This window comes from Cyprinodon tularosa, unplaced genomic scaffold, assembly GCF_016077235.1.
Source record: "Cyprinodon tularosa strain WSP-4 unplaced genomic scaffold, ASM1607723v1 ctg1040, whole genome shotgun sequence".
Classification (NCBI taxonomy): domain Eukaryota; kingdom Metazoa; phylum Chordata; class Actinopteri; order Cyprinodontiformes; family Cyprinodontidae; genus Cyprinodon; species Cyprinodon tularosa.
In genome coordinates this window covers 1-12,750 of record NW_024037828.1, presented here as the reverse complement: position 1 = coordinate 12,750, position 12,750 = coordinate 1, and the positions used below count along the sequence as shown (strand labels likewise).

Below are 12,750 nucleotides of genomic sequence, written 5' to 3'. Positions count from 1 at the left end.
CAGCAATGCCCTCTGTGAATATATATCTGGGGTCACCCCATCTGTAGCCATAGATTTTACCAGCTGCAAGATGGGAGTGTCACTGTTCTTCCTTACAAAATTTTGAAAAGCTGAGCTGTCACAGAAAGCACTGCATAAACACTCACAAAGGGCATCAAATCCACAAGTGTTCGACACAGAGAGATTTTCTTGGTCAAATCTACAAGGTCCAAGCTTGTTTCCGTTTTGTAATAGTCCCACTTTGACTGTTTTTGCCTCAAATGATGGATCTGCATGAAGCCGTTCAGTGCAGGGAGGCGGATGAGAAGTTTTCTGATTTTTTTGGGTTGGAGGAACTGGCTCCCTACTGTTTTCAAACACACCTTTATCTGTTGGATGATTGTTTTTTATTTGTGCCTGTATTCTTGTAACTTTTGAATCAACTTCCAGACCTGAATTCTGATGGATCTTACCTGATACGTTTTTCTCACTTTCTGAGACCTTTAGCACATCTGATGCGGCAGTTGAAACTGTTGAATGACATTCAGAATTTTGGACAGAGCGTTTCCGTTTGGCTTCGCCATCCTTTGATGTAGTCATTGCATGAACCTTTTCATTTTTATCTGCTTATTCCCTATTAAAGTCAGCCAATATACTTGGAAGTGTCTCCTTTGGTTCAGGCTCAGGTTTCTGCTTGGTTTTCAAGTCTTGAGTGGATGAAATCTCCTGTTTTCCCTCACATTTCCCACCACCAACTTGAATATTTTCTGTTGATCCTTTTTCAGTTTCTGAGACGTCTGGCACATCTGATGATGATGGTCGTGAAGCCTTTGCACTACATTTACCTTGAACAGTATTTCCAAAACAGCATTTGGATGCAGCAAATGCAGGGCACTTTTCTTTTTTTGGTTTATTCTTCTCGTCATTGGTAGCAAAAATATCTTTCTGGTCAGATTTGTCATCTGCTGTGTATAACGCTTCATGTGGTGTTATTCTGTTGTTTTCAGACACTGTCTTCACTGCTTTCTGCAGGTCATCATAAAGCTCCCACACTTCTGGAGCTCTTCGACAGTATGCAACATAATTGTTAGGTTTAAACACCAAACACCTTATTCAGTAACCTGTACAAAGAAAGACACAGATAATTTAGTATGATTTACTTGCAAGGAGAGTGATCAGAGACTGTTCAGTTACAATTCTCCAAACCACTCTGAAACAGCTCTGCCCTTACAAGCCTTTATTAAGGAACGCCCTAGCTACAATGTTGGTTCCAACTGCTAAAAGGGAGGAGGAGGTGAAAACCAGTCGGAACCAGAAGTTTTGCATCACATCATACAATATCATAAGATAAGGAGAGCTTCACTCCTCATCCGGTGCCAGTACGTGCAATTCTCCATTCTCCTTGACCTTTCTTCCTGCACACACTAATAACAAGCATCCCAGTGGGCAAAAGATGTCAATTAAACATCAATTTGACATCAAACACCGATATCAAATTGTTATCAAAATTTGGTCAAAAAACGTAAATCAAATTGACATCAGTCCTTTGACATCAATTTGATGCATGTCAAATAATGATTTTATTTATGTCATTTTGACATTACTTCAATGTCAAGCTTTTGTAAAATTTCACTCAAATAATGATATTGATGTTATTTTGACATTGTTTTTATGTCAAACATTTGCAAATAAAAACATTTAAAAATATGCACAGACGGAAAGATTCTGCAACGTTTTGTATTTCAAACAGACTTGGCTTCATTTACTTAGATAAATGTGCGGTCTAACGGGACCTTCCTTAGGATTAAAAAAAAAAAAGTTCCTTTGAGAAGGAAATGGCCTAAACAAACCCAATTCTGTTTGAAATACAAGACAGCTGTATTGCAGTTCTGCAGTGTTTCATGCATGGCCTTTAAAATAGCAATTCTGTAAAGCATATTGTCAATAGTTCTAATATTAATCATTTTTGGATCATCTAAACTAAGTTGATGTTCTACAATTGCTATTTTTCTACAAAAATTCCCCCATGGCATTCTCTCAAAGATCAAACATACAAGTATAACAAAACATTTTTATTCTAAAACATTACAAAACATTGATTTCAACAGCTGTGTAGTTTAACAGGCAACTGACTACAGATATGTGAACTATAAATTGTACACAAACAACAGCAATGAACTAAAGTGAAATACTTTATAGATTTTGCAGTCATTAAACATTTTGAGCTGCAGCAGTCTTGCGACCACCACCACCTTTCCTGTCTGGCGCTGAACGCAAATAGGCCGCCATCCGGGAAACAATGTCAGCTTCACTGGCTCCAGGCTGTGATAGCTGAATGGAATCTGAAAAGATAAAAAAAAGCAAATTGTACAAGTTTTGAGTATAAGATCAACATGGAGGAGCGCCCCACCTAAGGAAGGACTTGTCAGTTCCTCTTGTGACTCCCATTTGTGTGTTGGTGTGGGAGAGGGTGCAAAGAAAACATAAATACACACATGCACAGAGATCTATGAACATATGACACTGCACACAGCCTCCACATAAATGTGAGGGGAGGGGTGTGTCCTGAATTGTTTCTTTGAAGATTAAAATCTCTCTCTCATACACATATATATATATATATATTAGGGCTGGGCCATATAGAAAAAAAGCTTATCGATAAAAAAAAAATGCATATTGATCGATATCGATAATTATTGAAAAGATTTGAAACCATATTTTATGTTCAGCTCTGCCTGGACTTTTTATAATATTGCTAAATGATTTAATTTTAATAAAAAACACAAACACAGACTTCTAATTAAATCTTTATTTAACCAACTTTTTTAACCATAACAGAATTGTTTTAAAGAAAAATAACTTAAGAGACCTGAGTTATATTAATAAATACTGACAAAGAATAAACTAAAGTGACCAGAAAAGTGACCAAAATAAATATAACAAATAAATAAATGCCCCCCCACCGCCGCCCCCGTTTCCTGCTTTAACCTGAGTTATTACTTTGAAGTTTCTGGCCCTTCAGCATTTTTATCTCAATTGTTAGAACTACGTGGGAAACTGCCCAGAACTGAAAATATATATATATTTTCCGAAGATTCCTCGGAGGAGAGCCGCACCGGGGCCTACACAGCTCGTACTCCTGCGGCTGTGAGCGGCTGAGATGATTAAAAAAAGTTGGTTTCGTTATCAGACTGGTTTTCACTGGTTCCCTACACATTTTCCAGATGACTGTGGTTTGTTTTTGGTCCGACTTGCCATGACCGAAATACTGCCAGACTGCCGAACTACAAAAACCTTTCTTTGAAACAATTTCCTCCGCCTCTCCTTGCTGCACATCTTCATGTGCTCTGTGTTGTGGTTTGAGAGGGCGGCGCTTGGTGACGGCATGCCTGGGTCCGCGATTGTGATTGGTTGGGAGGAAGCAGTGATTAGCATAAACCTACATGCTAGGCTACAATGAGAAGGAAGGAAAACTGCGTTTCTTTTTTATCGAACTTTTATCGACCCTCTTTTTTTTTATTGCGCCACACGTCTATCGATCGATATATATCGTTATTGAATTATCGCCAGGCCCTAATATATATATATATACACATATATATATACATACCCTCACCCAGAACATGGCTGGAGATAGGCACCAGCACCTCCCGACCCCACTGAGGGATAAGGGTGTAAGAAAATGGATGTATATATATATATATATATATATATATATATATATATATATATATATTTATTTATTTATTTTTTTTTTTTTTTGCTGTGTGCCTTGGAAGATTAAGAAAGTACAAGTGAGTAGAACGTTTATCTTACATTTACACTTTTTTAGATAAAAGCAGCAAAAATGGTTAATTGGGCAGTTTGCTCAAATTGAAAAAAAGAGCATGCTGCTTGGGGTTTTTTGCATCAAATCTGGTTCTAATAATGCTGTTGTTAGTCCCGCATCAAAACAACATAACCTGAGGCTCCAGCACCAAGACACGGGAGAATCTCATTGATATTTAACACCATGGATGACGAGATGTTTATACTGGAAGAGGAGAATCCACTTTTTTATATGATACGATGCATCCCTTTTATAGCTAAGGACAACGCAAGAAAAGAAAAAGAGCAGATAAAGAACGCGGATGCAAAACGCAGGTAGCACTGACCAAATAATCACTTTATTGTTCTATTTAAAGCCTACAAGTTTACTACTGTTGGGTCACAACGTGATCGGAGCGCCGAGCCGTTCCACTCTGAAACGCTCCTGGTGGAATAGAGTGCTGGGCAGAAACCGTGACGCAGACGCTCAGCGGACGCTCCGCTTCCAGTGGAACCCTGGGGTTACCAGACTGATCCGCTGTGTATACAGCAAGTTAGTCTGGCTGGCCAGGTTAGGCCAGTTTCCCAAGTACAGTCCTTGAGAGCTACCAACCTGCAATGTTTAGATACGTTCTTCCTCTACCACCCCTGGATCAAATGATTAGCTCGTTAGAATGCCTCTGCAGAGCTAGTGAGGGAATTCAGCCTTATGAGTCATGTATGTTAAAGTAGGGACGCATCTAAAAGTTGCAGGATGGTAGCTTTCGAGGACTGCACTTGGGTAACTCTTATATAGGCAATAGGCAGGTCAGTCTAGATAGGTGACAGAGCCAAAACTGAAATTCTACTTACCTATCATGACCTTGCAAAGGCTCATTCTTCGAAAGGCTCCTTTTCCACCACCACCATCCATGTCCAAGTCCAAGTCCAGACATAAGCTTATTTGTAAGGACTCTGTCAAACACATACAAAATTAAATCAAGGTCAGGTCAAGGTACATTGGACAAATACGGGTCCTTCCACAAAATTTGCAGCCAAAGTGTTAGTCAAATTTTAAAGTTGACCTCTGCTATGTAATTCTTAGGACAAACTGAACTTCAGTCTATTGGGGCCACTAAAGTAGGAATGAAAAGAATGTGACTTTTGACATTTTTATGAAAAATAGTTAACTTTTTTAAAAAACAGACTCACAACATGACAGGGACACCAAACTGTTTTAACAATATATGCGGAAAATACATAAATGTGTCTATCTAAAAGATGGCAATCTAAAAACACAAAAAACACATTGGTTAGACAGTGACACCAATGAGAGGGCTGGTGGAGTAACTGATTGGTTTAGCTGGTTTTCAGTGAGCTCTGAAACCAGAAATGTCATGGAAAGCTAAACGCAGAAGGTAAAGTAAAAAGTAAATGCAAATTGAAAAAAGGATTTGAAAATGCAAGGTGAAAAAAAAATGGAAGTGGAATAAGAAATTATCTTTTACAATTTATGAATTGTTTTAAAACGTCCATTTATAAATAGGATTTGAAAATACATTTGCAGCATTTAATGGTGGATTGATACATACAATTTAAAATTCCTCTTTAATAATTCAATTTGGTCCCACATCAGCCTCCTTGTATCGGCTAGAACAGGAGGGAGACGTCACAGAGGGCGGATATCAGCTGTCCATCCTAGAACTAACTTCATCGCGGTTGCTGTGAAATTCCCTTTCTAGAATAACCATGTTACTTGTCCACATTATAATTGAATCCTGATGCGCAAACTTCCCTTTGATCCGGCCTGGATTACAAAGTGGGATGATGATATGTAACTGGACTAAGCCTCTCCTCCATTGGCAGCGCCAGATTCGGGCTTCACTGAGTCAGCACCTTGAACCAGCAGCTCCAACTGATAAGACTGACCCTCTGTGTGTCACAATGACTCCCTCAACATGAAGTGGGTGAAAATCTTCCACCTTAGAAGACCAAACCGTGTCGTAACTACCAGCATATACTCTGCTCACTGCGGACTCTCCATGATTCAATATGACAAATCAAGCTAACGGCTCCTTTTCCTCCCAACTGAACACGTCCCCTCTTGTGTATCCCTGCCTACTTTGAAGAATTTTTTTTCAAATTTGTCTGTAGGTGAAAATATGGTTTTACATGGGGGGAGGGAGACTAACCTTCTCATGATGTTGCTCACATTTTCCCGAAGGCTGGCTCCACCAATCTTCACCATTTGTCCTGTCTAAAGAAATCATTTTGCTTACATTATGTATAAATACACACTTACGGGGGTATTTTTAGGGTATGAAATGTAGTGTGGATTTGTAACATCAAAACAATGTTAAACACAGATTTTTTTGTGACTCAGCCCTGTTACTTTTTTCTAAAGGTGCACACACACAAAACAAATTGCAGAGTTATCTCCGGTAAAAACTATCGTATGTCCCCAGGGTACAGAAAGACATCAGTGTGAGCACCAACCTCCTGACACACCAAAAAAGGAGCATGTGCCATCTACTGTTACGCTGAAAAACAATCCTGAATTGGAATGGTTTGGATTTTTCCCAGTCAACTTACCACCAGTTTTCTTTTCTTTTCATCAAATTTCAGCTTTTCATTAAGGTCTTTGAGGTCATCCATGGAGTCTATGACTTCCAGATGAAACACTGAGTCCAGGGGCAGCGATCGCAGGCCAGCTTCAGAGAGTTTTGCTCTAATGTCCGCCAGCAAAAAAAGCACTCTCCTTTGGAACTCTCAATGTAAAACAAAAGACAGAAATATCACTTAATAGTCTGCACAATAAGGTATTAACGGGTTGTGACTTGTTTTTAGAACACACTTACTCTTTGGTTCCATTGGGAAAGCATTTTTGCTCTCATGGGAGGATGCCAACTCTTGGGATCTGAAGTTGGATTTCTGGCTTCGCCTTGACGTGGATCTGGACCTGTTATGATGCATTGGTGTTTCCACAGTTCTTTTCTTGCAAGACCTCCAATTGTGCAATTATATTCTTCATCAGTGGCATTTCTTTTAAGATTCTTCTTTGAAGATTTTGAATTTCACAACAATGTTTGAGAAAGGGTTCCATTTCTTTCTGAGAAATGATCACTTAGCTTTTAATATAATATTTGTAAGAATAATGTTTTCAAAAATGTTTAGAGTGTACCAATACAACCAGAATTACAAATAAAATCAATTGAATTGCAGAGTCCTACCGATGGGTAGAATGATGCATTGAGGTAGATCTGGACCTTCTCTGATGCACTGGGGTTTCCATGGTTCTTTCCTGGGGAGATCTCTGGTGGATGTCCCTAGATCTGTAGTGTTGACTTGAGAGAGATCTGAAACTACTGCGGCACATTGGTGAGGTTCTTTCCTGGGGAGATCTCTGATGACTGGGAGTATAAAAATATAACAAAAATAATTACTTTGATTAGTATTGAAATCACTATTTTACGCGATTTATTATTCATTCTTTGAAAGAACATTTGTAACAGTAACAATTTTTATTTAATAATTTTTGGAAAAAAAAGAAATGTTAATATTTTTAAAAATGTTTACAATTAATTGCGGAGCCCTACCGATGGGTGGAATGATGCACTGATGTGGATCTGGACCTGTTGCGATGAGTTGGTGTTTCATGTGTCATGGTTTCCTGTTGGGAAGATCCCTCATAGCTGGACCGGGATCTCTTGGGCAATAGTGGGGTGGATGTAGACTTTACTGGCATTTCCAGGGTTTCCTGCTGGCCAGATTCCTGATTCTCCATGAGGCTGAACATAGATCTGTTATATTTCTTTGGCACTGTTGTAAGGACAGGGCCTGTTGGATTGTAAATGTTGATGCAACATTAAAAAAGACTCATCTCTACACACAGATAATTTAAATTTCTGCAATACACATGGTTACTATGTTATGAAGATGAATCTGCCTCACTGCAGGACATTTTGCTCTGTGATTTATTAACTGATGAACCTGTTGAATTGCAATCAGTAACACAATATGCAGTTAGACAGGCATATCTCTTAGATCTAATTCAAATACTAATACTACCAATCCAAATACTGTTCGGTTTGTTCTTAAACTTACTACATCCAAAACTAGATGATGGTGTCTCAGCAGGTTCTTCGTCATGATCTGTGTAACACATTAAACAGTCACATAACTACACCAATGGAACAACAAACAGGCTTAAATCCGATGCACCCTGACTTCCACTAGTTTTTCTGAAAACGTTTAGACCCCTTATCCAGGACTCTTTTCCTGTGCCTCGCACTCAGCAACCTTCCGTTTGCTGCATTTTTACAGGACAAGGAGGCCCATCTTCCTAGGAGCATTAACACCAAATAATAGCTTGTAACAACCCAGAACAGTGACAGATGGATCACTGACTTGCATCTGACTTAGAATGCGCCTAGGAGGATGAGCCTCCGTGTTCTTTAAAAACAGCAGTGCACCAACTGCAAGTTGCTCTAGTGCGAGCCACCAGACCTGACGAGAACTCCTAGGTAGGAGTTAAACATTTTCAGAATGAACTGAGCAAAAGACCGGTTGCCTCTGAATTTAAGCCTGTTTGCTGTTGATGACACGGATAACTGAGAATTTTTACAGGCACAATGATGTCATGTTCTTTTTTGAAAGTCACAATATCAAACAACATGCTCAGTAACAGTTTCCTATTCATACCTTCAACAAAGTCTTCGAAGGTCCTCTTCTTGACCACCCTCTTGGGCCTTGGATGAATTAGCTGCTCCTCATCATCCTCAGCTGCCGTAGTGAGTTCATAGGTCTCACACTCTTCTTTGTCCACTGGAATTAATGAAAATGATGCATCAGCATTAATATTCATGAAAGATGCTTTATTAAGTAGACATATGTTATTCCAATTGATATTAACATACTTGAGGTAAATTTGCTTTTGGAGAGCACAAATTTCCTCCACTTTTCGTCTGGTGTAGCCATTTTCTGCATGGCTTTGGATGCATCTGTGCCAGGTGGCCAGTAAACAACTTTTTCCTTTATCCAAGACTTGGGGATGACTCCCTCCTCTTCCCGACCTCGCTCCTTCCATACTGCTCGAGCCCACATAGTGAAAACCTGTACAGTAAAGAATTGCAGCCTGGAAACATACATTTTTAGTAATGAAATTTTTAGTAATTGAAATTTAGTACTTAAATCTATATCTGGGATGAAATAAAACCTGCTGTAATCTGTTCCCCCTGTCTAAATCAGACAAAAAAGGCCCCAGCTTTTTCATTTTTGGCTTATAAGCATCTTTTATGATGCCAAAAATGAAAACGCTGGGGCCTTTTTTGTCTGATTTAGACAGGGGGAACAGATTATAGCAGGTGGCCTGCTATAATTTGTTCCCTCCTTGTAACTTTAAGAAATAAAGGTCCATCACATCCAAAGTTTCAGGAATAAATTGTCATCATAAAAGATGCTTATAAGCCAAAAATGAAAAAGCTGGGACCTTTTTTGCCTAATTTAGACAGAGGGAACAGATTATAGTAGGTGGCCTGCTATAATTTGTTCCCTTCTTGTAACTTTAAGAAATAAAGGTCCATCCCATCCAAAGTTTCAGGAATAAATTGTCATCATAAAAGATGCTTATAAGCCAAAAATGAAAAAGCTGGGGCCTTTTTTGTCTGATTTAGACAGGGGGAACAGATTTCAGTAGGTTTTATTTCATCCCATATTGCCAGTTCTGACAATATGGGATGAACTAAAACGGCTGATGTTAGAACACAAACTGTTTATTAAGGATAGTACAACATAGATAAATTGTAAGTTACTATAAACACAAATATAGATTTAAGTACTAAATTTCAACCAGGAAAAAATTATTTTCCTTCTGCATATAGTCTTTAATGACGTGCACTCCATTTTCTATTTCATTTTTATTACAAGTATATGGTTTACAACAGTTTTCAATGGGATGAGAACATTTGGACACTGTGAAACAATGAGAGATTTTTTTAAAGAACTTGTGGAAAAGAACAAGGATCTGTTTGCTTTCAGAGGGAGGAGACACTGCTGTCAGCGACCAGCTTTCAAGCAAACGTTTGTGTTTTATTATTAGTTTTAGATCAATATCACCGGCGATATTCTGCTATAACATGTGAAATAAAGAATAAAACAGTAAAGCTCAACTTTCATACACGTAAAACCTTTCAAATTTCAAGTTCTGCACGTTGGAATTGAGGCGGAGTAAACTCGGGTTGATCTTCCTACTCCGTGCGCGCTCCCGACGAGGGGATACAAATTTTCGCAGGGATAACTACCTTGGCACGACACCAGTACTGTAATTTCGCATTCTGCTTACTTTTTCCATATAGTCAGAGAAACAAACTCAATCCTTTAGTCCTTCGTTTAGCTATGCTGCGGTTGTTTACACTACGCCTTTTCCACCAAAAATGGCGTCTTAGCAACAAATGTCACGTGACTGGCGGAGACCAATAGTGCCATCTTCTTCTTCTATTGAGTTTTCTGGCAGTTTGCATCCTGTGTGCATTACCGCCATCAACTGGACGGAGATGTAATTCAGAAATATAATGCCTATATATCTTTATATCTTCATGAAACTAAATTCTATCTATACTTACACACACGCAGATACACACATTAAATTCTCCCAGCTAATTCTGTATCTTTTAAATATTTCCGATAGTGCCATTTACTGCGGTTGAGCATTAATATGCATATCCATTCGCATTAGCTGGCTAACTGCTAGCATGAAAGTTTTGAAAGATTAGTCAGTGTACACTAATAATGACAAAAATATAACTATAATGTACTTACCAACAAAAAACCTTTTTTTAGCCGAGAAGAGCGCGTTCAAACCAAAAATTGCAGCAAAAGGTGGAGCTTCTGGCGGGAAGTGATTCTGAATAATGTAGGCTGGCAACCGTAAGTCCAACACTCACGTGACAACGATCGTCCAATCACACTTCACTTACGTTTAAACGTTTATTTTTCAAAGTATATAAACCGTGAGGAATTGGTCTTTGAAAATAATTGGTAATTCGTCAGTTTCCGACAATTTGCAACCCGCGCTTGTCCGGGTTGCAAAAAAAAAAAAAAAAAAAAAAAAAAAAAAAATTATAAAAAAATAAATAAAATAATTGGTAATTCAAAAATGTTTTTTGAAATATAATGCATTTCCCCACATTTGGTGGTCAAATGGTGCATGTATTTTCAGCATGAATAACACAACCAAGATTTTAATAGCTTCATGCTTGTTGCAAAGTCCCTTATCCCAAGATGCTTTGAGACATCAATATGACATCAATTCAATACCTTATTCCCAGACATCAAATCAACGTCAGTTTGATGTTAAGTTTTTGTGCAGAGATATTGTTTTAAGTTCAAATATGTTTATTAGCAATATGAGGCAGTATTTGGATGCTAGATTGATTTATTGGTTGGACCTTTTTACAACTATAAGCTTCTGTAGAATAATTATCATGGAAGTCAAAATCTTGACCAATCTTTAACATCAAATTGATGTAACGGTGCCCACTGGAAAGACAGCAAGTGAAACATTTCAACACTTTGTGTAATACAAGTATACAGGAATATGCAAATGTGTAAATATGAATGTATAAGTATAATATGATTAAAGTAGAATAACTTGTACAATTAATCCAACATTTCCCTCCTGTTTATTCACTTTAAGCTATTTATTTTATCATTCAGTAGTTACTTCTCTTCAGATTTTCAACTATGAAATCATGTTGTAGCTGTAAAGGGTACACTCAGAGGTACTTTAAACTGGTGGGTTACTGTTAATGTCATTGGAATTAGGATAAAAGTCAGGAAAATGCAAAGAGATTCATCCTCTGCGCTGTCTTCATCATCAGATGGGTATTTTTCAGTGGGCATGAGGGCATACATTTCTGCTTTCATGGGTTGTATTGCAGTGGTAATTAGTCTATTTAGCAGCGCTCTAATACATGGAATACAACAACATCCACATAAGGTCAAGATGGCGGCAAATACAGCTATAGACATTAAAATAGAAAGCACCAATTGTTTGTATTTACCAAAAATGTCTCCAAATCCATCCCACATTTTTGTGTCAACTCCAGAATGGTCTTTCATTTTGCTGTTAAGAGAGCGAAGGCCTTCAAGGGCCTTTGTGAGGCTGCCATCTGCAGCAGTGTTGTTGGGAATAAAGGTGCAACACTGATCTCCAAAAATAGAGCACACATCACCTTTTTCAGCTAACAACATGTCAACAGCAATACGGTTCTGGAAAGCCATCAGAGAGGTAGCTGACAATTGTTCATGGACGGCGGAGAAGCCTTGTTCTGTTTTATTTCCCAGCCTCTGGACGTTATAATGGATGTAGTTGATTCTGTCTACATTTTTATTTAGAGTACACCACCAGCATAAGAAAGATTCAAATCCTGCAGAAACTTGATTGGCTAGTTTATACTAATCAGGAACACCCCTGGGTACACCAATGCTATCAATATAAGTAGGGTCATCTCCACTCCATGCATTTTCAGATGCCCTCCTCCTTCTAGTATGCTCTGTGTGAGGTAAAATGCTGTTTGCAGTCGTTAACAATTCATCTGTTGTGAGTGATGTAACAGAAACAGGTAAAATCAAGGTGAAATTTGCCACAGCTACTTTTTTTAAAAAGATTATTATTTTTTTTTTTTTTTTTTTTTTTTTTCTCAGCTGTGGTCAGGGGATAGATCTTATCCCAATAGGTGCAATTATCAGTTGGGACCATATAATTCATTATATTTAGAAGACATTGAGGAGTTATGGTGGCAGGAACCACACGTAACAGCGGTCTGGCTCCCATACACACAAGACAATCATTAGACACTGTTTTAGCTGCTTCTTCTGCCATTAAAAGCCAGTTGTTTGTTTGCCCAGAGATTCCAGTGATGACTTGAAACAATTTATCTGTTTTAAGCGGACCATTAATATTTTGAATTATTATCTTTTCACCTT

The 12,750-nt window shown here is 38.3% G+C and overlaps 1 long non-coding RNA gene across 1 annotated transcript; it reads right to left on the bottom strand.

Annotated features, from left to right (window-relative positions):
- Positions 1–2,153: 2,153 nt before the first annotated feature.
- LOC119782065 lies at positions 2,154–10,669 on the bottom strand. Its single transcript, XR_005280629.1, has 2 exons — positions 10,582–10,669; positions 2,154–2,321 (listed from the first exon to the last, which is right to left on the bottom strand). It is a non-coding gene; the product is annotated as an uncharacterized LOC119782065 (long non-coding RNA).
- Between the last annotated feature and the right edge of the window lie 2,081 nt (positions 10,670–12,750).